This window comes from Lutjanus erythropterus, chromosome 17 (genome assembly GCF_056507025.1).
Source record: "Lutjanus erythropterus isolate fLutEry1 chromosome 17, fLutEry1.hap2, whole genome shotgun sequence".
Lineage (NCBI taxonomy): Eukaryota > Metazoa > Chordata > Actinopteri > Lutjaniformes > Lutjanidae > Lutjanus > Lutjanus erythropterus.
The window spans coordinates 36003209-36028336 of record NC_139333.1 but is presented as its reverse complement, the minus strand read 5'-3'; positions in this window follow the sequence as shown (position 1 = coordinate 36028336).

The following is a 25128-nucleotide window of genomic DNA, read 5'->3' as shown; positions in this document are numbered from 1 at the left end:
GGGATGCACAATGAAAAACAGAGAAAAACAGGGAAAAAGGTCCTGGGAAAATTGTGAGGGTTAGCAAGTTTACATGCATGTTTTTAGAAACCACCAATGGGAAACCACTGTTGTATAAGCCAGATATGGCTCTCTCCAAAGCCACTAGACTCCTTTGGCAAAATTGCTGGTGTTATAAAAGGTTAGTTCTGATCAAACTGGGGGGCGTGCCAACCACCATCTACTGTAGATAATACACTGACTTTGGACACTCACTACAAAAAAATCAGTACTATTCCTTTAACAAGATGTATCATCAAAAATCATCTTCATAATTGTCAGTAAAGTGACTAATTATCAGTCAGTTATATGTATATGCCTCTCTTTATGCCAGGAGTAGAGTTTGTGCAAAGGTGCAAACTTGAGAGTGACTTTCTGTGGATAGCTGCCTGACTGTTAGCGGTGCAGCAGTAGGAGACACGCAGTGATGCAGCCAACCTGCTCTCTGCTTATCACAGATGGATTTCTGACAAGAAAAAGAGTCTGCAGGAAGATAGCAGATACGATCTGATGCTCCATGACTATGACAGCTGGAGAGGCTTATCATATATCCAACACATATTGCAGCTCTGCACCCTCATAGGTCATTATGAAAGGTATGTGCTAGAGAAGGCATCATTCATGCTATAGAGCTCAGTGTTTCAGCAAAACTTCTGAAATAACTTTTACAAGTTTTTACAGACACTAGGGAAAAACTGAAACACTATTTCCTTTAAGTTCTCACAATAATTTATTACAAAGAGCAGTGCACATGAAGTCATATGGACTGAAGACTAACTCATTCATCAGAAGGTTTTGATGATGTCATTCTGTATCATCAGCACTACCCAAATCTCTCCACCTACCTACCGAGGTGGCTGATAGTCACGCTGCTTTGCATTTCTTCTCCTCTCCTATCACAGTTAGTTTTGTGGTTTGTGGTGATTTAGAGACTTGGTTTGTAAAGTTTACAGCCTGTCATGTTGTTGCACTGCGCTGTGTACAATGATGCAGATAAATGACAAGAGCTGAAACTTGTTTACCGACCACTCCTTTCATTCTCTCTCATTAGTCAACTGACAGCGAATGTGGTTTAAGAAATGCACAAGCTAATTAAAATTATAACTACGATTCCCCTTAAATTCTCATTGAAATGTTCTCCCTGTGCATTTTTGTCAGCTTCTATCTGTTTTGTTCTGTAATTGCAATGCACACTGGCTGACAAAGGACAAAAAAATGAAAATGAATGTTCGACTGGAAGAATCTCAGTCAACTACAGGAGCTCTGACTAATGATTTGAAACATCTAATCTCAGGGGGCAGCCCTATGGTTTACTAACATGTCTATCCAAATCATGATGTTGCTGTGAAGTTGACCTTTGACCTTTTGGATATAGAATATCATTGCCTCATTATTTCATCCTGTTAGATATTTGTCTAAAATTGTGTCATAACTGACATGAATTCTTAAGCTTTGTCCAAAAGTGTTTTTGAGGTCACAGTGACCTCAGCCTTTGATCTCCAAATTCTAATCTGCTCATCTCTGAGTCCAAGTAAATGTTTGTGCCAAGTTTAATGAAATTCTGTCAAGAGGCTATTGAGATATCTGGTTTACAAGACTGGGACGTACATACGATGGATAGACTGATGACCCAAAACCATAATGCCTCCGCCTACGACTTAAAAATCTTATTAGAATCCACTGTCCTGTAAAGACAGCCAGTAAAATAATCAATCATATCCATGACACAGACTTAGAAGTTAGTCAGTTCAAATTATTGACATGATGTATCACTGTACATGTTGCCACAGGAAAGCATTAAGATTTTGAAATGTGAAAACACAACTACAACAGAGAACACAGTCCAGAATAGGTCGACAACGTGTTTTCATTAGTCCACTGTAATCAAACAGTCTAACCCGTGTGTGTGTGTGTGTGTGTGTGTGTGTGTGTGTGTGTGTGTGTGTGTGTGTGTGTGTGTGTGTGTGCATGCGTCTAAGAGAGAAGACAGGTCTGGAAAATACAATTAATGCTGAAAGAGGGAATAACAGACACCTACAGCACATATCTGAACCCCCCTCTCATTTCCTTTTGATACACACACATTCAGCTCAGCCCCCCCAAGCCCCCACCCCCTCCACTTCACCACCTCACAGACCTCAAATTAATAGGGTTTGGTTCATTTGAGTGTTGTGACCTAAGGCTATATTCAATACAACCATACAGGTTTCATTCTCACTAATGAAGGAAAGGATATTCATTTCAAGGTGAGTCAAATAATAAAAAAATATCAAAAAACATGCTGGGTGTTGAAAAATAAATTACTCGGAGAGCTGTTAAATTGTCAAGGCCAGCGGCTGCGCCACAAAAAACACCTCACAGGGAGAAGTTCATTATTTTATCTGAATGTTATTGCTTGACCCAAAGTGAAACTTGAAAATATTGAAAAGCAGAGTTAAAAGAAAACACTTCCATTGTTCTTTACAAAAGTAAACTTAAAGAAGCTTGTGAGGGGAAGCCTCACCAAGGAAGCTGCACTTCTGAGCAGAAACATTTTAACCACCATTGTTAACCTGAATGCGACGAATTTACACAGTGTTTAATTATCATTCAAAGGGATATTAGGCAAATTATTATGTGTATGATGCAGAATGTCATCTAAAGTGCCATTAGCTGAGTCATTGCCCATTATAAAGAGGATTTCCTTCCTTTAAACAAAACTATCTCCTCAGCCTATTCAAAACTCGGCTGGCTTTGTCAGGAGAGTCATGTCTCAGTAGCTGTGACTCAGCCTTCGCTGAAACAGACAACATTAACACCATATCAGCTGAGGAGGGGGGGGTGACAGGGAGAGTGAGGGGGCAGAGGAAGACATAATCCTCATTTCTGTGGAATCTGTTTCCCCAAGACTGGATGGCATTTTCTAACTATGAGTTGAGCCGGTTGTCAAGTCTATACTGGCCTGGATCACTTTCAAAATCTATAACTAATGATGCATTTTAAAGATTTTTTGGGGGCTTTTTGCCTTTATTCAGATAGGACAGTTGAAGATATGACAGGAAAGGGGGGGAGAGAGAGGGTATGACATGCAGCACATATGCCACAGGTGGGAATCAAACCAGCAGCCACTGTAGAGGACTAATAGCCTCAACACATGGTGCACACACCCTACCAACTGAGCCATAGGGTTGCCCCTCTAATGATGCATTTTAGAGTCAGACTTCTGAGATAATGACAAGTAGGCTGGGGTGGTATAAGGGTTTTACGGTATACCAAGGTATTAAGAAATCCCAACAGTATGATTTCAATACCACCCTAAATACATTCATCAGAAACTCATCATAAGAATCTTCATCAGAAAATTATTATTTATATTTCATTTATATTTTCATATATGCAATACTGACCTAACAACATGATTATACGTGAAATAACTTCAACTGTTTAATACTTTGTACAATAATAATAATTCAATAGTGTAATACAGGGACTGCACTGGCATCACTACTGCATTTATTCATTTATGCTGTGCATTTAAATCAACCTATACTCTTATTATAATACACACATCCTAACACACTTGTCCCCAGTCTTCAATATTACTATTGTTTTACTGCATTATATGTACCACTGTTTTATATATTGTAGAGATGCACCGATTTCAATTTTCTTGGCCGATTCCGATTTCTGATTTTTTTTTAAGGGTCTGACCTGCCGATTTTAAGTCTTTCTAAGAACTAGAATTGACAGCATTCACAAACATTTTTGCAACTTTTCTTGTAAAAGTTAAATTTGATGTTCATTATAAAACACTGACTATTAAATATTTATTAAATACTATTTTACATTTTCCTACAAAGCCCTCCAGGTTACAGCCAGGCCTTATTATATTTTTATATTAAGATTAGAAATCGTGTGAACGTGATGTCATGGAATCTCACAGGATTTCACAGGACGTGATTTCATGTGATCTCCTGTGGAAGCAGATGTAAACAAACCGGAGACGGACGCGGTGCAACAGTTTGCTGCAGTAAAACTTTGCCGTGAGAAAAACAGACACAGAAGTTAAACGAGTCTGGATGAGAAAATGTTTGAGGAGACACATCAACACAGGTTGTTTATTCTTCAGCCAGAACAGGAGGTGAGATTTTAACTGTCAGTCTGTGAACAGCAGCCTGCAGCTGGCTAACATTAGCCTGAAGAGCTACATAGTTTATGGCTGTTTTGTGACATTGTCAGCTGCTCTGTCTCCTTGTTGACTGTCTGTCTTCTCTTTATCCTGTTCTTGGAATCTGTCGCTAAAACCAATTGCATGCAAGCATGTGTCTGAGTGTGTGTAGCTGTGATCAGTGCTGTGGTGATATCACAGTCAGTTTGTCTGCTGCGCGCATGATGTGACCATCATGCAGAACACGTGTGTGACAGTGATTTGATTTTGGATTTAGTCCCGATGATAGAGGTGAAGCAGTGTAGTACTGCGAGTAGTGTATCATAGTGAGTGTGTAACGTTAGGCCCAGTGTCAGACTAAATACCATCTTTGCCCCTGTTGTATGGTGGCAGAGAGTGACAGTGAATGCACATTGAGCAGAGGAAAAGGTGAGCAGTGAAGCTGTCAGTTTGGCAGCAAATGTACAGCGGTGACGCTGTAAATGTACAGTTCAGGTTTGAGTTTGTCAGTGAGTGAAAGCTGCAGCGTCTCAGAACTCCTGTGTCTGTGTGTGTTGTTTCCCAGCTGTGGGGATAGCGTCACAATGACAATCAGCACTGTTAACATCAAGTGAGTACTACAGTGCAGTGGAGACGACTTTTACAAGTTTTGTCCAAACAGTCCAAAATGTTATTTAACATGCCCAACACACCTAGTTTAATCACATAAACTGACATTTTAGATAGTCCATTGGCCAGTGTCTATTCCCATTACACTGTTATTTCTGGTTGAAATCATTAACTGTACCTCTCATGATGATGTAGAAATTAAACCTGGTGATACAGCTGAAAAACCCATCACCATAGTGAAGTTCCATATCGGTCAATATAGATGCCTATTGACCATGTAGAATGTGACTGATGATATGTTGTGTACTTCAAAAGGTGGAAGAGGCTGAGGTGATAAAACAAGCATTTTTGGCCAAATGCCTTGATACTGACATTAGACACTGGATAGTGGACAAAACAGAGAACAACAGACTTTGGACAGTTTGGCAGTGAGGCAGAGAAGTCCTGTACCATGACCTGACAACGCTATTGTTTGAATGGTGAGATAACGGATCTCCATTCTCATGTTTCTGTGTTAGGAAGCTGCATCACTGGTGTCTGTATTTACCGACTTCATCATTACTGCAGCCAGCATGCAAATAAATTGGTGACAACTGGACACACAAATCTCATCTGATCACTTGTAAATAACAGTGTGGACAGTCTATCTTGAAAATCTGATTTGAGAGACAAATGTGATTTGCCTGCAGTCTGAACAAACTGAAATGACACAGTGCACTACCCTTCTTAAAGTGAAAATATTTCAGTAATTTCAGTTTATGCGCAGCCAAAAACCAATGCTCACAGGTCACTCAGATGTGAATAGTACTCTGGTGACTCACACTATGGACAGTCCATCAGAGGGGAAGCTTCAGAAACTAAAGGGCTGTGATAAGCTACACTACAGTCAGTTCCCAAGTTGTCGCTCTGTACTCCCCGATGTAAATGGTGCAAACATGTAATTTCATGTAAACCACCAAAACACTCTTAAAACACAGAGTCAGCACATTCACCTTAAAGTTTCATTTGGAATCCTGTGCACTGGACTACAGAGCCAAAACAGTGATAAACCAAGCATGTCAGCCCATAAATTACCAAGGATTATTCAACGATTTCAGAGCTTCTGACAATAGCAGTTAGTAGATACAAAGTTTCTTTTTAACTTCTGAGTAAAACAAAGAAAATCTTTCTGTCTGTACAAGGTTGTTTAGCACTGCTGTGAAAAAGAGATTACAAAGTGTTTGTCATTTACATCAGTTCCACAACTATAGTATAATTCAGCAGGTTATTGTAAAGTGATGTGAGAGTTGTAACATACAGCTGAAGAGCAAAACTACAGTGAGGAGTGTGAATCATCTTTCAGTCCTTCCTTTAGCCTGTAATTTCAATCCAGGCTGAGAGAGATTGTAGAAGTGGAAGGAAACAGAGGAAAAGAAGAAAAAGTAGAAAGTAAACTGGGATGTGTTGCCTACTTACGTTAGGATGTTGGCAAAGTGGATGGGATGTTGGGATGTGTCTTCAGTTATGTCAATCAGCCTGTGGAAATGACACAAAGATGCACATTTAAACAGATGCTGCAGTTTGATACCAAGACTATAAAGCAGAGAACACTAAAGATAAAGAAATGGTCCTGTATGCAAGTGCTGGATGGATGCGGTTTGGACTGTATGTGTGCTTTATGCTGGTGTTAATCTGTGAGCTTTGTGACAGACTGTATACATTTCCTTTGTGTTCATTGTGTAGACAGTGTATATGTTATTGTGTATTCCTCTAAACATCTTTTATGTGTAAGTTTTGACAGGTCCTTGTTTGAACAACAGCTGCGTTATCCCCGTACTTAGAGCAGCTGGAGGACATGTCATTTTGACGAGTCCACATTTCAGATTGTTTTCACTAATCATGGACGTCGTGTCCTCCAGCCTAAAGAGGAAAAGGACCATCCAAATTGTTACCAGTGCTAACTTAAAAAGTCAGCATCTGTGATGGTATGGGGGTGTGTTAGTGTCCATGGCATCATGGGTATCTGTCACATTTGTGAAGGCATTGTCACTGCTGAAAGGTACATACAGGTTTTGGAGCAACATATGCTGCCATCTAGACATCTTTTTCAGAGACGTCCCCCCATGTGTTCCAACACTTCTAATTTGCTGTCAGGATTTTGTCAAGCTGCTCTAAACATATCAGTTAAAGTTAGACTTTTTTGGATCCATGTCGAATTAATAAATACATGAATGAAAACATTACAAAATGCCTGGATCATATTAAACACTACCTCAGACAAATAGAACACTTAATAGGTAACATTTGTGTGTAGCTCTAATGGCTGCTACACTTGAAACTGAAGTTGAGTCTATAGATAGACAGATCAGTGTGGAGCCAGCCAGCAGGCCAGACAGATGGTGTTTCATGGCAAAACAATTTCCTCCAAACAGATACAGACAGCTCCACCAACGGCTGGCAGCCGCTCCTCTCTCCCCTGCTCTCCCTTAAACCTGGGCAATTAAAATATTTTCCCCCTCAATAACAGGGGAGAGGAGAGAAAATACTGGAGATGCTACTCTGGTTAAATATATCATGCCAAACTGTGTTTCCATGGTAACAGTGGACCACAGAGGCAGTAAAGAGAAAAAGGAAGTCAGCTTAGATGCTGTAGGGACAGACCTCTGGGACTGTCCTTGTTTCAACTTTGACCACTGCTGCCTTCCACACTGTGCCTGGGTATGTGTGTGTTTTCACTGGTGAGGTGAGGTGTGTGTGTGTGTGTGTGTGTGTGTGTGTGTGTGTGTGTGTGTGTGTGTGTGTGTGTGTGTGTGTGTGTGTGTGTGTCCCTCAAGCATTACATTCAAAGAGGTCAGTGACCTGAGGTGGAACGTCATAGCAACAATCAGAATCAGAAACAACAAACAAATATGCAGATAATCAACAGACCACACCACAAACCTCCAGATCCCATCACACTGAACAAACTCAAACTCCCATGGGCCTTTGTGTATGTGTTTATATACAATATGAGCATATGTTTGTATTCCATACAGATACATATACAGCAGGTCCCTATGGACCAGGCAGAGGCAGCTCTTTATTTGTCCTTGACAGGCAGAAGCACAGTAAACAGACAGCAGACAGGCTGATTCAGTGTAAATATCTTCATGGGCTCATGTTGGGATATGATGGGCTCCTTGTGTGTCATTTGCTGCACGTTATTTGCTTTGGTCTTTGTTGTTAATTATGATTTTGATTGGTACTGCTAATTGGTATTGTCCATCATTCAGGCCTCCTCCATGTTCTGCCTCCTGCACGCCTACCTTTTCCATCCACCCCCTCTTGTTTTTAAATCTAACTCATTTCATTTTATCTAACATGCTAGTCAGCAACAACACAACTTTAGCTTTTAAACAGGTATCTAGCAACAGGTATCTTTTTTGGAACAATCTGAACTGATGTTTTCAACAAAACAGATGATGAAAATCAAAGGTCCTTCTCTGGACAGTGGTAAGTGTAAGAGATGGGCTATATGATTAGCCTAGCATCATAAAACTAACTCACAAATGTAAATTTGTCTGGAACCTCAGTTCATTTTCAATTATCAACAGGTACAGACCAAAATGCCCTGGATACACCTACAAACAATCGGAGAAACAAAATGTAACATACAACCAATCAGTGCCCCATTTCCCAGAGCCTCCTTGGTGCTACATGCATCATAAGCTCATGGCCTGTTTCCCAGAGTCTCCTTAGCTTAGGTATACCTTCTGAAAGGTTTACCTTTAGAAGGTTGGTCTGAACCACTCGTAAGCTGTGCCTTAGTGATGTGCTCTGTTCATCCTGTCACAGTTTTGACTTTATTAGACCAATGAATAGGACAATGGACAGTTGCAGTATAGTTCACAACTAGGCTATACTTGTACAAATTACATCATTAGTGTCAAATTAACTTCATGGAAATGAATTATGAAATCAATGTTTCTGTACAGAACACATCACATTTAATCTGTCTGTTCTTATCATGATGGTAGCCTGATGAAATATAGGACCTCTCCATAACACTAATCCAATTTGTGAAAAAATGTGGATTATTTTATGTAATGAAGCTAATTGAGGATGTGACTTTTCTGTCTGTCTGGTTAGTCTATAGTAGCCTGAACCCCAGACTGATCCTGAGAGCTGAACACTGCCAGTAGAGGAGCACAGTGCTGACAGAGACCACATACACACACATGCACACTGCAATTAATGTGGATATGCTGCTACAGGTGCCTATTGTGTGATGACAACAAATTTGTATTAGACATTTTATTTATATGAGAACAAAATCATTAACCCTTTTATGTCCTGATTCTTACTCTGTTTTATATGTTGTAGGCTATAGGCAACATATTTATTAAAACTATCACAAGATGTCATCTGGATTCTTAAATATATTAACAGATGATCTTTAGTAGATTATAGCTTCCTTTGTTGTAATATCAGATAGAGGTAAAATAATTATAGCAACACTTGTTATGTTAAAACATTATTTAGGAGCCTTTATAAGTGATCAATCCATGAGTACGATGTACCTTAGCAGCTCGTCCTTAAGAGCACCTGCTAAGGGACAGTCTGGGAAACAATAGGAAAATGAGTTCCTTTGCTAATGTATACCATAGAAACCTTTGTAGAACACTAAGGTAGATTGAAATTGGGAAATGCAGCCCAGAGCTATGAAACACAGCGCTTGGTCTATTTCAAGCAGAGAAAAATGTGGCATGGCTGCATACCTTCTCAAAGTACAGCTAAAGAGTACACTAAAGTATGTTTCCGAAAACATTTTAGACAGGAAATGGGAAACGCAGTAACAGAATTTTGACTCACATGTGATCCACACTGCCTCATCTGACAGTTTGACCTAAGTTTCATGAGCCTGAGGCTTTCCTCAGTCTTCATATCAAACCCGCTCCATATTAAATACACAGTTTTGATTGGGCCAAAGAGATCCAGGATGGGTGGTTTAAATGGGTTGGTGACCAGATGTCTGCCAGAGCAAGTGAAACATGAGCTTGCAGATTTCTCTCTATCCCTGGGTACCATACAAAGCCCATTCAAGGAAAATTACAGTTTATCACATCATAGTTTTGGCCATCTTTTAAATTAGTTATTGAAAATATATTGTACACACCAAAAATACTAATCTTAAGCAACCCTTCGATTTTCAGAGCAGCGAAGCTATAATTGGTGTACTGAGGAAAAAGGGGGGTGCCTTGGATCACTGAGTTTTTGAGATCTGGGAATACTGCAAACAAACACTGTCTAGACAGGAGGCATGTGAGCAGGGCTGCAGCATTAGCCTTAGTGCTCTGTCTGTGGCTACACAGGATAAAACCAGGCACCATATTGCCTGGACATCACCGGTATTTTGGCAGTCCCCAGAGCTAAACACACAATCACTGTAGTTATGTGCCTAAAACAGAAGAGGTTAGACTTAAAGCATAAAATATGCTTTAGGACATGCAAGCTGTGTCATTAAGTGGAAACAACTGACTTTTCTGTAGACTGAGTTTGTAGCCTGACAGGTTATGAAATTGGTGGAAGGTATGAAAAACGTGACAGAGAATCTGCAGTGTCAGAGATGTATGGCAGCATGTCGTCTGCATTCAAGGAAACTTTTTGTTCTTGTCTTCTAATGACACCTGTTATTTGAGTGTGTTATGACCCTGTGGGTCATTTGTGAATTTGTTCTTGTTTTTTCCTTTTGCTATAGTGTCTCCTCTCCCTAGTGTGTGTGTGTGTGTTGCTGCTCCAGTGTGAATTGGGAACAGGTGGCGCTGGATGATGATGATGATGATGACGACGATTGCTGCCGCGCGATTGGTCAGGGGGCGGAGCCCTAGGCCTACATGAGCGCAGACGGCCTGCATTCTTCCCCCTCGTCCAGCCTCCCCACCGCAAAGAACCGCCAGCACGGTGTTACGAGTTGTTTAGTTTTGGTAATCTTTGTAGATCAGTAGATGACTGTAGTAGCTTCGAGTAATTTGTTGATAGCACTCTGAGCATATTTCGAGTAAGCCTCGAACCCTTGAAACCTTTTGTAAATATGCGTAAATAGCAGGGCAGTTTAGTAGGGGGGGAGCAGCCTTTATTTTGGTGAACCTGTTTTCTCCTGTTTATGTTTTTGTTAGGAGATCAGGTTAGTATTTTGTCATTCTTTTCCCTTTTGTTTTTCTTCGTTAGGTAAGTTTAGGGTTTTCCTTAGATTGTTTTGTTTATTGTTTTGGCCTGTGTTTCCCCCTGAAGCAAAATAAAAACTGCTCCTTTTTTTGAACCTGTAAACGTGGTTGCTGGCCTTCTTTGGTGTGGGAAGACGGAGGGAGCACATTAATCTGTTGTGTCCAGGGTTCCCCTAGACCGGGACACAACAGAGTGTTATGTCAGAGTGGAGATGGCCTGTGTACAAAGAGTAACATACAGTTTTAGTTTGACTCCCTGCTGTCCAGGCAGACATTGATGCTATTCAGCTCCCTGCAGAGTGAAAATTAATAGCACTTTCTGGCAAATCATAGATGTTGAGGTGTTTTAGACTGTACCAGCAGGGGCTGTGAACTGTAACTTGGTTCACTGTGATGGATTACTTTACTCAAACACTCTTCAAGTGTGTGCATTTTGGTTTTCATATGACACTCAAATTAACTGATACCAGTGGCTGTTTGGAAGGAAAAGAAAATCTAAAAACTCTTGATATGCTTGGAAAAATGACCAGCAGTAATGTACTACATATAATTGGAGCTAATTGTCTAAAAGAAGCAAAAACCTCATGATGGTCCTTAAAATGTTCATATTTAATTTCCAGTGGGCAAACATATTAAAGCCATGACATCTAAGACGTCAGGGTGGAGATATTTCCACCTGATACAGTCCAATAACACAAGTGCAACTTTGCATTAAATATGTTCTATACCCAAGCTTGCCCATCCATACCATGCCCACAAGATTGCTGATCAAATGGGCTGGACTCAAACACAACATGAGCAACATATGCCTTCCAAAACAGCTTCTCTACAGCACTGCTCTGGGAAAACATCCAACTGGCTGCTTAAAGCTGCAGCTTGAGAACAGTTAAACATTTTATGAAAGGCTCAAACTTTGCTGTTGGTAAACTGTGTGAAGCATCCTTGTCAAAGGTTCTGAAACTCATGTCAAAAAACAAAAAAAAAACAAAGCAAGAGCTGGACTTTGTCCCAGGCAATGAGTTCAGGTCTACCAAGCCATCACAGCCACAAAACCCTTCACACCAAAACAGGCCTCATTACTCAGGTGTGGACTCATAGTTAGTCAGATGTCTTGCTGATTGTGATCTTCAGTCAAACAGACACCACTGGGGCCGCAGGAGACAGCATTTTCATATTCTTGTCATAAAATACTTTTTTTCCTGTTTGTATCAGAGTTTCAAGTTAGATTCACAAAACTCTCATAACTGCACAAACCGAACCTCTAAAATTATAACATAAGACTGTACCTGCTCTGCTTGGTTTGTGGGAAAGTTTGATTCACAAAAATGAAAGCAGAAAGAATGTCACAATCAAGTCCAGTTTTTGGAAATTGGCAAACAGGTTTAGCAGTGATAGCATAGTTGCATTACAGGACCTAAAACCATTAGAAAATATTAATATGTGAGAAGGAATCCTAAGAGTAAAAATAGAGCTTTGTCCACCTGTGTACACACTGGCACAATCCTCTGTGTTCTTCCCTCAGAAGCCACTGCTCACCAGTTGAAAATATCTTACAGGAGGAGAGAAGCACACAGCAAAGTAGCCTGTCTGAGCCAGCCTGCCGTGGGTTTCATTCAAAACACTGCTCCTCTGTAGAGCAGCCAGGAGCAGCATGAAAACATTCCACTTCACACTTGGCTTTGCAAGTTTGCAAAATGAAAACACAGTCCATAATTTACACCCTCCTCTTCTGTGCCTTATTGGCAGAACTTTCCCTCTTGACCAATTAACCAGAGTCTGCAACCTGCAAGTCCACACGATCACATTAAGTGACATTGATGTATCAGCCGAGCCAGTAGGAGGGACTGTCACTGATATTGCATTCTCATGGTCAGCCTGTGGAGGACTGTTACATATCTGAGTCCTGCTGCTTTAATGTAATGAGCAAGTCAAAATGAAGTAAAACTAGCTCATAATCAACCAATAAGGACTGTTGTAGTATGCAGTCAGCTCCACCCAATCAGACATAATGAACTGTCAGTTTTGTTTGGAGCTATGAAAGTAACCACCCTAACCAGAATTTGAGGAAGGATGCATCCCCCTTGTTAGCAAAATGACCAAAAGTGCACCTCCTTTTTTATGTGCCCCTTCAGTCAATGCTTCATCTGACTGAGGTTTGTGACTGTTAGAATCCATGGCCCCGACCATGGCTCTGAAATATCAGCAGCTTACAGATACAGACAGAGCCTTCTGTCCGTACTCAACATTCATTTTGTCTATACATCTGCATGATTTCTGAAATCTTACAGATACGGACAAAACAGAGGAGTACCTTTGGTAGTCATGGGGGCAAAGCAGCAGTGTAGTCAATAGTTCAAGCAAGAAACAACCACAGGACACAACAAATATGTTTTAAAAATCCAAGAGTACTATAAAAGACGTATGTCACCATCCACATGGTGTAATACATTTAATGACACACAGACCACCTCCATCTACAACACTGCCACCATGTTTTCCTCTTTTCATGAGGTACATTATTACAACCTCCTCCTGTGTCACTATGTTTGTCATTGTCAGAAAATTCAGACTTGTTTTTTTTCAGGGTTGACTCTAACTGGCACCCTCTAGTGGATGTATAGCTTAACATCTACGCCAATGTGAAGGACACATGGAAGTATTTGGGCAGTGATGGTTATATAATTTTAAAGGTATGAATCTATCTTTGTATGTGAAGGGAGCATAAATGAGCTTTAACTGTGCTGTGTTTTGGGAATTCCATGGAGCTGTCCGTGGTGCTGAAATACAAAGATTTGTAATTGTGCCTTTTCCTCTCAGTCCCACTCATCTGTGAGTTTCAATTTGATCTATAACATTCTTAAAGAGTTGTTCCTAAAAGAATCTTTCACTGTGGCAGGTAAACAAAATTGAACAATATTACTTAAAAGAACCTGTCCTCTCATCACTAAGGTGCTCCCATCTCCCCCCTGGTAAAAAAGTAACAAATTAACTTAAGGTGTTAAGTTGTCTTATCATATCACAGTTCAATAAATGTTTGGGAGTTCCAGAAACTTGTGGATTTGTTTCTTTTTCAAGGGTGAAACAAGGTGATGACTAACACTGGTGTCATGATACCAGACCATCAGAGATTTCACCCCCTAGTGATCATCCACAGATTTCAAAATACATAGTTGCTTGAACGGCGACAAGTAAAAAAAGCCTACACCCGTTACATTTTTTCCATACTGGAAACAGCACTCTCACCCATTCTCCTCAGTGGTAGGCACATGACTTGTCACCACCCCAGTATGAGGGGCCACTCTACACGTATTGGTTTGGGTTCTGCAGTAAGGTTGTCAATCAATACTAATAACACACTGTTCAAAACAACATTTGATAGTACTGAAAGTACTGATGCTATAAAGAAAAGGTCTAAGTTCTCATGTTAGACCTCAGTTCAGTCTTCATTGTCTTGCCTGAAGCAAAACCAGATGGTGTTCAGTGACCTTTTCTGTGTCAGCTGTGTACAGGTTGATAATCAAAAAAAAAAGAAAGATAAAATATCCTATTGTGTGTGCCTAGGACTTGTTTTCTTTTTGTTGTGGTTTTGAAAAATGTATTGATTATTGTTTCTTTTTACTACTATTGTAGTTTAAAATTCTGGCATTGTGACAACCCTATTCTGCAGTGCAGTGTTTTTTTTGAAAACATTAACTGTTCTCACCCAGTTATAGCAATGAAAGTTGTGAGACTGTCCTCAGTCTCCTTAGCCTACTGTAGATTAAGAAGCTACCTGTGCAGTAAGGTGTGTTTGGAAAATGTCTTCATCAGCCTTTAGCTCAGGGATGGGTAATTATTTTTCATAGGGGGCCACATGAGAAATTGGTCTGCTGTCTGCTGCCAGACACAAATACTATAAGGTCCTAATAATGGCCAAATCTCTTATAATGGAACGGTTAGGGTTGGTCACCCTTTCTGATTTGCCATGTGATGAATTGTGGGTTAATATTTTGTTGGTAATGTCTAAAACCTGATGTTTTACAGTTAATCATGCAGGCTGCTTACAGGTTGTAATGATAGAAGCAGCAAAAGTAGAAGAAGAAGAACATAAACAACATGGATGTACAGCACTGAGTGAATAAAGTTACAGTTTAATATAAAAGATACAGTTCATTATCATTACCAATGAACACAGCACTGAGCCCTTTCAAAATAAAGGTCTGATAATGATTTAATGGTAAGCAAAATGCTATTGAGTGCCTTTGCTAGATTTTTAATTTTTGGTATTTCCATGATGACCTTGTGGGCCACATGAAACCTTTCAGAGGGCCATATCTGCCCCCCAGGCCAAATGTCCAAAGCTCTGATATTGCCATGTTCTTTAAGAACATGTTCTGCTTCTCTACAGTTACTTTCAGAAAAATTATCCTTCTGTGTATGACAATATAAATTGGCTTTGCTGCACATGTAGTGGAAGTACTAATAAAAAATCACTTCATGCCATTAGGCTTCAAATCTCTTCCAGCAGTCAGGACGGTGCAGCTCATCAACAAACAGAGCCATGCTGTGGTTTACAGTGTGTCCTGTGGGACAGCCTCCACACATCCACTCACCACTGTCACAGTATGATTTATTGAAATATTACCCCGACCAAATTAACAAACAGGCCCGCTCCCATTCCCACTCTGCAGCTGCCTGTGAATAACACACTGGGGGAATCCATGCAGACCACCACCCTGACACAACTCTTATGGATATTAATATTTTCTTTCCTTGTCATTGTATATTTATTTACCAGCGTTCCAACCCACTCTCCCCGCAGTATTGAGACAATCCATCCTGTCAGATCCACCCTGTTAAACAGGGACGGCTTTGGGGGAGGGATGGAGGGTGTGTGTGTGTGTGTGTGTGTGTGTGTGTGTGTGTGTGTGTGTTTGTCAGCAGCAGGGGCATGTTTTGAGAAGGTAATGAGAGCGTTGTGAGAATGTTATTAGGGGCTGTAAGAGGTCTGCTGAGGCGTTCGGGGAATGCTGCACTTTGAAAATCACTTCGACAGAAGCCACTCGTGACCTGGAAGTGAAAGCAATCTCTCATCTATCTCATCCATCCTTCTGCTGACTCTCCTCTCTTCTGCTGCCTGGCCTTCTCTTCCTCCCTCTGTTCTGCTTCATGTCCTGCCCCGCCACTCTGACTAATGCTCTTTGCTCTATTCCAATACTGTAATGGTCCTTTAAAGGGATATTTCAGATTATTTGAGGGCTCATGTGAGAGGACTATCCATAATCATTGTATTACTTTTCAATGAATCTGCTGAAGTACCAGAAGCAATCAAACTGCCATTGCTGCTGTGGCCTCTCCCTCCAGTATGTGCACAATTGAATACAAGCTGTCATAAAAAGTTTTCAATTTCCTACTTTTAACTTTTTTTTGCAATGGACCGGACTATATATATGTGTGCAGCCCCCTCGCTCTGGCATCGCTCCAATTAATGCATGTTTATAGGTCCTGTCTGTGCATGTGTGTGTATCTCAGGCCTGGGATTGTAAAATAACAGCAGAGTGAAAATATGTAATCTCCCCCAGGGAGAAATAAAATATGTCGTCTTCTTCTTCTATTAAACCAAATTTTGGCATTTCTGCAACAGCAGCATTTTAGAATAACTCTATATTGTTATTCAATCATGCACTCCAGCTGGTTTTGCCTCTTAAAATACCACATTACATATGGCTAATGTGACAGAGTTGATGGCTAACTTAAATGTGCAAGTAACATTAAGATAATTAGTTAATAACTAGTTAATGTCAAACTAGACAACGTCAGTAAGAGATAATGTTAATGTTGTCAGTGTGGAGGGCTGATTGCCTTCAAGTCCACATTCCAGTGAAATAGCAAATACTGTGTGGGGAGGTGGCTAACTAAACTAGCTAATGTTAGTTCTAATTATATGTGTATGCTTTTTTATTTTTTAGTGAATACTGGCTCTTGTCTTCTGTCTTTCACAGTTATTGTGTATGTAATCACATTATCAGAATGGTGAAACAAAATGAACACTGTTAGCTCATCTTCCTACCTCCCTGATAAATGATTCACATATTTATCAGTTTTTACTGTATCCTCAAAATGTTTTCTAATCTTGTTTTTTGTTTTTTTTTAAGTAGCTGTGTGCTTAGCTGCTCTGCCAGCGTATCTAATGGAATCAGTCAGACATCCAGAGGCATATCTGAGGATATACAGTATGTTCTCTCATACTAACCTACATGGATTCAGCCTATCATCTTCAAACCCCCGATGTCCCTCTGAGCAAGACTGATGTGTCAAATTACTGCCAGCTCTCCCTCTCACCCTGTCCCACACCCACCTATGTCTCTGTACTCCGGATTTAAAAGCAGGAACAGGAACAGGGGGCTCGGGACTAACAGGGAAAAGGTCTGTGCAGTCGTGTTTATCATCTTCCATAACAGGAAGAGAAAATGGTGGTGATGAATAGTGAACGAGCGATGAAAAAGATGGAGAAAGGAACAGAGAGGCATTAAGAGAGGCTGTTAGTTTCAGAACAAGTATGCATTTTTTGTAGTTTTTGCTGGATCTCAGGTAAATACTAAAGTGAGACAGGAAGGATGACTGAGCACGTGTAGGATCAGGTTGGGAATAGAGCTAACAAAGAGCTGCTCTCAGGCCACGGCCAATGTCTACAGTGTGCACATGTACGATAAAACAACAAGTCAAGTTATTCAACTGTTGAACAAGCAGCAGCATACAGTATAACTGAAAAAGCAGATATTAGTTTGTGGTGGTCTGAATTTTGACTCACAGACATAGGCGCCATCTATAGGGGGAATGCTACCCCAAACCTAAAGATCCGCCAGACCTGAGACAAAGCAGGAAAACGCTCCTGTAAAATTTCCATTATCATTTGAAAGGGTCACTAATAAAGTCATAGCAAATGTTATATACTTCTTCATATTTAATTTACATGATGAAGCATAGTGTGTCTCATATGTTTGATCCAAGCATACCAAGTGTTTTTAATGAATTAGTTAACAAGCACAAAATACCATGAATGTAAACATTTCTGACTGTTAATACAGTTAGTACAGTAACTTGAGACTCTGCCATCTAAATACAACACAATGTCTGTCTTAAACAATGAAGACAAAAAGTGTGCGCTGCTCTCTAGACTGAGGTTTGTTGGAGTTTGAGTATCAGACAAAACTCTAAAATGAAAAGCCTGAAGCTTCAAGAACAATGGATTCATACTTTACTCAAAACACTGCTGCGTGAAATACTGGCAGAGATGGCAGCGTGTAACAGATTTACCCCAACAGTTACCTCAGGCAAAATATGCCCTCACTGCAGAAAGACAGCCAAAAGTTCCTGAAGAATCTGTCCAAAATCTCACACCAGGTGAGTGAGACCATTTTTAGAATTTTGCTTTTTAATTTTGAGCTCTCTTCGGCAGTGTTAAGGGCTGGACAAAGGTCTGGCTCCACGCAAACGCATTCTGCTACAAGGGAGAAAAATGCCATGCCTTGTTTACGTCTCTTTAAAAAAAAACACAAACTTCCTGTGCCCAGAATGCAGTAATGGTGCAAAATACTGTTGAGGGGGAGCTGGTTTTGACCACTTCCACGTCAGGAGGCAAACTCTGGTATTAGCATGACTACATCACTGGAAAAGAAAAAGTAGCAGCTTTTAGCTTGTTTACATTCATACCATTAACATCCCATCCCTAATTTGCTGTTTTTAGCATATGGGTTGCAGCTTGTAGGTTGTTCTTGTTTCCCGGGCACTTTGAAAATGCAGACAGCGGTAACTCATACCCACAGTGTGCATCCGGTTTGTCAGACTAATCCCCCTGCAGTGGCCCATGCCCCCTATTTTGGGCACCACTGGCCTAGAGAATAAATATTTTTCATTTCTTACAATTTAAGAAAATGACATTTTGAGGAAGTGACAATGCTCTCATATTTCTTGTCGGACAGTCTGTGTGTGTATCCAAGAAGTCTACTAGAAGAACTGCATGCTTTTGTGTGTGTGTGTGTGTGTGTGTGTGTGTGTGTGTGTGTGTGTGTGTGTGTGTGTGTGTGTGTGTGTGTGTGTGTGTGTGTGTGTCAGTTCAACCTCAACTGGAAAACTTAGAGAGAGGGAAGGAGGGAGAGCAGAGGAGAGTGAAACAGAGGCGGACAGAAAAAGACTTTTAATGGGGTCCTTCAAATTGAAAAGAATTCACCCCTGGATGTGGGAATCCAATTCCCTCCAATCCAAAGGGATTGGCATTGAGCAGGGTAAATAAGGATGGATTGTTTGTCCATTAGCCCGCTGTGGCGTGAATCCGCCGCTTAAATGTAAAGTGACAGACATCCCCCACCCCCTCAACACACCCAGACACACACAGGGACACACACATACTTTAAAGTCTGCTTCAGTCTTTCACCTCCCTCGTTCCACAGTTTCTGTCTCTATCGCACACACCCAAGACAACTACTCCTAATGAGGAAGCTAAAGTCACCTACACACACATCCTTCACACATACACACACATTTACACACTAAGTAACACATACACCCAGACTAAAGTATGTGTTGTGTAGCAGAAAGCTCGACTTTGTTTCTCAGTACAGAAAATGTTGGGTGAGAAATGGAGTAACTTTGCGGTCATGATGCAACTGAGTGTAACCTCCCGGCCATTTCTCAGAGTGCAGAGAAACTAAAGGGCTATTTCAACAATGATGATGACGGCAAGGAGGGGGCAACATAAAAAGAGACAGGTCACAAGATGGTGAGGAGGGCTTAGAAGAAAAGAGGACAAGAAAAGGTTACCACAGGGGGAGCATGGCACAGAATGGAAAGTGAAGACTATTAAAAATATATAGAAGTGAATGAAAGGTAGAGAGATACAAACACACACACACACACACACACACACACACACACACACACACACACGTAGACCTGTGGCTTTAATGATATGTGACTAGACATCAATGTTGACAGGTGCCAGCTTGCTGCCAAGCACAAGCAGCCATGAGGCATGATGGTGTGTGTCTGATCCGATGCATGCTTTTCAAAGTAAAGTCAAGGCAGAGATATGTCGATACATTGAACCTGAAGCCCAGCTCTTCATCCACGCCTGTACGCTGACATAAAAGTGTGACAGGCCCTATTGCAGACCTCTTATGTCCTCCAAGAAAAATGTCAGCAATAACAGAGTGCTGCAGGGATGACATGTTTTTGTAGGGCAACCTGAGACTTGGCATTGCCCTGTTTGCCTCAACAAAAAGGGCTTTTCAATTGGATTTTTTTGATTAGAGCAGAAAATAAGCTCCATGGAGAACAAAAGATTAGGAGACTTGTGATTTTTGAAGCGTTAATGCATTAGCCAGAAGTAAAAAACTTGGGCTATAAGCAAACTATACCACAGTCACATGACTCCAGTGTTCACTAAGTGACAAGTATTCAACATTTAATGTCCCCAGCAACCTCTGTAGTCTCACTTATCCACTTGTTAGCAAACACCCTTTTCAAGACAGGTAAAAGCTTCAAAGGTCATGTGTGCGGAGTGTTAACCACAGGCCTCGTTTCAGACATCTTCCAAAAAAAAAGGAGAGACAAGGGGACAAAATTAGCAAAAAATGCTGACTCTTTTCTGGGTTTTAGGGCTTATTCCTGCAGCACTCTATTTCAGCAAATCTTGAGAATGACACAGGTTCAAATAACAAAGCCCTTTAGCAGTTGCAGAAATTCTGACATGTCTGTCAGGAGTAAAGGAGGGTGTCAGATGATCTAGAGCAGCGGCTGCAACAGGATCATGTGAATCATTCAAAACCACATATGGTTTTATTACCTGACTGTCAGTATCAGCCGAAAGTGGAAGAGACTGAGTAATGACAGCAAAATGTTCATGAACATTATGTACACCCCTGCCTTTAATTGAGCAACAGATGAACTGCATATTTAATACAATTCAATACAATCAACTCCAAGTCTAATTAAGTGCATAAAGAAAACCAAACTCATTCAAAGCAAATAACTCCATTGTAAATACTTCAGTACAGTCTCACAGCAGTTCATAAATTAATGTGGATTATTGGTCTCACACAGGAACTGAACCTTGGTCACCTGTATAAAGGTTTTGAATTGTTATTATGGGTCCCACTAGTTTTCTTACAAGCACCCGCCCTACTTAGCCTGATTGGCTGAGTAGGTTAAGTTTAGGCATGGATACGGCAATCAGATATACAGTAGGGTGAATCAGAGGCAGAGTAGGGCGGGGCATGGCAAGAAAAGTGGTGAGATCCTCCCCATCCTCCTCTCTGTATGGAATTTATACTGTTTGTCACTTAAAAGGTTGCGCTGACTGTCACAAAAAAAATAATGTTCATGAAAACAAACCTATTGATTGCATAGAGATTGCATAAATCTGGGAAAAGAAATTAACTGAAAACCTTGAAAGCTTTATAACCTGATTCCTACCAGCCTCCTGTCCACGCTGATCTCTCACATATCTTTCTTTCACAGACAAGGTGACATCACTGGGGGTGAGTGGTGCAAAATTAAGCTCTACCATCTCCTCACTTTAGAAACATAACATACTTAGTTGTTCAGCAGAGATACAAGACTGATTGACCAGCTAACAGGCTGAAAGCCGTGGGCGATGGTTGTCTGATGATCCATGACAGCAGAGAGAGAGGACGCCACATCTCGGCAGCCACCATCGATTGGCTTTTCCCATAAGACACAAAGATGTCAAGTCGAGTTACAGGCTCTCTCTCTCTACCTTCATCAGCTTGCACCTTTGTCAACATCTCCCAGAAGCCCCCCAACTACTTCCCTCTGAAGTCATGCAGTGCTCTCAGCATACTGGAAGAAATCAAAGAGTGGGATAACCACCATATGTTCAGTTAGTGGGACGGCCACAGTCCAAAATGACCACTGTCAAAGTCACTTGGCTGTTCTGAAGTCTGATCACTCAGAGCTCTAATCACACTTGGTACAACTGTCATTCATTCTAATTCTATATTCAAGTAAGTCACAAGATGTCTTATCTACAAGACTGTTCTCATGCACAAAATAACATCAGCTGTTCCTTCAAATGCCTAAATGATGGTTTGCCAAAAGCCTTTAGCATTCCATCAGAAGCAAAGATCAAAATAGCACAATGTACTTACAGAGGCTTAACACCTCTTACGGAGGAGATCGATGACTGTAACATACATGACTGCTGTTAGCTTATTATCCCCTTCTTATGACACATGCTTGGTTTATTTCAACAATGATAGATTATTTTAATGTCCCCTACCCATACCTAGCATTTCATTAAACCAAACCATGATCTTTCTCTGAACTAGACCAAGTTGTATTTGTGTTAAACTTAACCAAACCTTAATGCTAGAAATGCTAGATCACAAAACACTAATTGCAGCTATACTTTCTTGCATTTCTAGAACAAGGACACTCGAATTTGTACCATTTATTTCAGTAAGGAAATAAATTCCTGGCAAACGATTACAGTAAAGCCTTTCAATGGACAGATGGAATGAGTGCTGTTTTCTCATGGACACAGGTTATGATGATCATATGGTGATGTGGAGATATGGATTGCCAGAGTGGCTTATTACAGATGAAGGCACAGAGCAACTTTTTGTTGAGACTATGGACATGCATGATAACCCTGAAGCATTTTCATTTTGTGTCTGTCTGTCTTCTATTTGTTAACCTAAATGAAGCCAGCTGTGCTTAGTGCAGGGTTGACAGAAGTTGTAACGTAACATAACATAAAACTTTAAAAGAGTAAACATAGAACGTAAACACAGGTCTCATGGTTAAAGGTTCTGTGCTTCTTTGATCTGTCCATCCACCTCACTTCCTCTTTACACAGACTTTCTTGCAGTTTATATTGGTTGTAATAAGCTGCTTGTACAGACAACCAATATGCCTTTTTTTCTGGTGAGGATGGGCTGCCTTTAAAGCTACCTAATACAACATGAGCGTGACATACGCCTGTCCCCTATGCAGGCATGTTACACTCAAAGTGTTGTGTCAGGCTTGTGGAGGGAAACAAGTCAATCTGACGCTGGGGGACTGTCACTCTGTAGCTTGCCTCAAGGCAACATGATCCCCCCTCCTGTCTGCTTTGTGTTACTTCCAGAGGAAAGACTCTGTTTTGTCTGGTCCAGCAGAGTTCAGAGGCGCACAAGGGTTTCTTGAAAAATAAATTGCCACAATGTGATGGCAACTCTTTTCATTCTACAGCTCCACAGCTGTGAAGTGCTTGGGCACTACACTGATGCTTTGGTATGTTCCTGTTTGTGCACAACTGAGAAAAAGGGTGCAACTGAAAGACTGAGTTAACTGTTGAAGGTACTGTATAGTGCTGAAGAGATTTCAGATTTCAGTCCTAGTTGGTTTGGGGACACATGGTTACTGGCATCATGTGTAAATCAATAATACAACTGCCTGAGTTCTGTTTGGAATCATAATTGTTTAAACAACTGTTTTTGTAGCATTATGCATTTCAAGAATCAAACATGAAATGCTGTGAAGAAAGCTGGAAAGGAAGCAGTGACATCCATTATTGGTGAGCTGCTGTTATATCACAAAAACAACAGAACTGGATTATACCCAGCAGTCCGGGGTGTGTGGAGGTGTTTGTGGTTATTCTGTAGCAGCCTGGTGTCATTTTCACGTTATCTAATCAATGTAAACACAGTGGATGGCTGTGCATAATGGCACAGCGCTCTGGCACTTTTCCAATCAGAGGCTGCAGATTTATCAACATATGTGTCCTGCTGCCTTCAGATGGCAACAGGGATTTAATGAAATGAACCACATGTACTGTAGGAATAACTCATATTTATTTATGGATAAATACTGACTGATTTACTGGCGTCTTTTCTTTAACCACATTAAACATAAATCTCTGATGCATATTGAAATGCATGTACTGGTTGGAGAGACAATAATTCAAACTGTGCTTTTTTTTTCATCGCTGCTTATTTGTTGCCAGTATTTAGTTTGTTCTTCTTGTTAAAATCACCAGACTGGCAGTGAAGTGGTGTTGCCCCAGAGGACCACTTTTCTCAGCACAAAGTCCCAAATTACACCAAAATACCAAGAACTCTCTTTGCGGATCTGAATGAACCCTCCACCTGTTTGTGCATCTCCTCCCATGTGCACAGGTGTGCTTCAAAATAACACACAGATGGGCAAAGTGAATTTCAAGATCAGGAAAATACTAGGAAAATAGGGTCCCAACACTTTTTGTTAGTGTCAACATAACCCATACAAAAGATTAAAACCAATAATGTATGGGTCTGAATCAGTAGCCTCCCTGCCCTTTTCATGGCTGTAAGTCCCTTAGTTACTACTGAAGACACATATTTAAAGACAGCTTACAAATATACAACATTAAGACCACCTGTCTAACACTGTAATATTGTGTAGGTCCCTCTCATGCTACCAAAACAGCTCTGACCCATTCAGGCATGGACTCCACAGACCTCCGAAGGTGTCCTGTGGTATCTGGCATCAGGACGTTAGCAGTGGATCCTTTAAGTTCTGTAAGTTGTGAGGTGGGGCCTCCATGGACTGGACCTGTTCTCAAGGACACTTGAACAGATTGACATCTGGGACTCAACACCACTTTCTTCTATTGGTCAACATGGGCACTTTAACCAGTCTGCAATGCACTATGTGCAACAGTAGCTCTTAACCACTGCATATGAGGAACACCCCACAGAGATTCTCTGACCCAGTCATTTAGCAATGACAGTAGTAAACATTACTCTAATAGCAATTAAAGTGTGGTTAGAGATTATTTTCAGCAGAGGATTAATCCACATTTGGTGCTCCAGAGATGATCTGGGACAAGAGAATAGTGTATGTAAAGCTGAGTGATAATAAACTACAGTCTGTGTGTTCATAGCACTGACAGATCATGTCACCCAGTGTAATTGAGGACCCTCACTGCTCCTTTTTGTGGCTCATAACAGAAAGAAAATCCACCTTGTGCTCTACTCTCTCCCCACTCTGCTCCAGGATCATCCTCATCCAAATAATAGAACAATAACACACCACATTCATCTCAGCAAGTGGCCAGTGTCATAGATAAAAATTTAATTGGATTCTCTCCATTTCCCCTCTGTGTGATTGTGGAGCACAAGGCCAAGCACT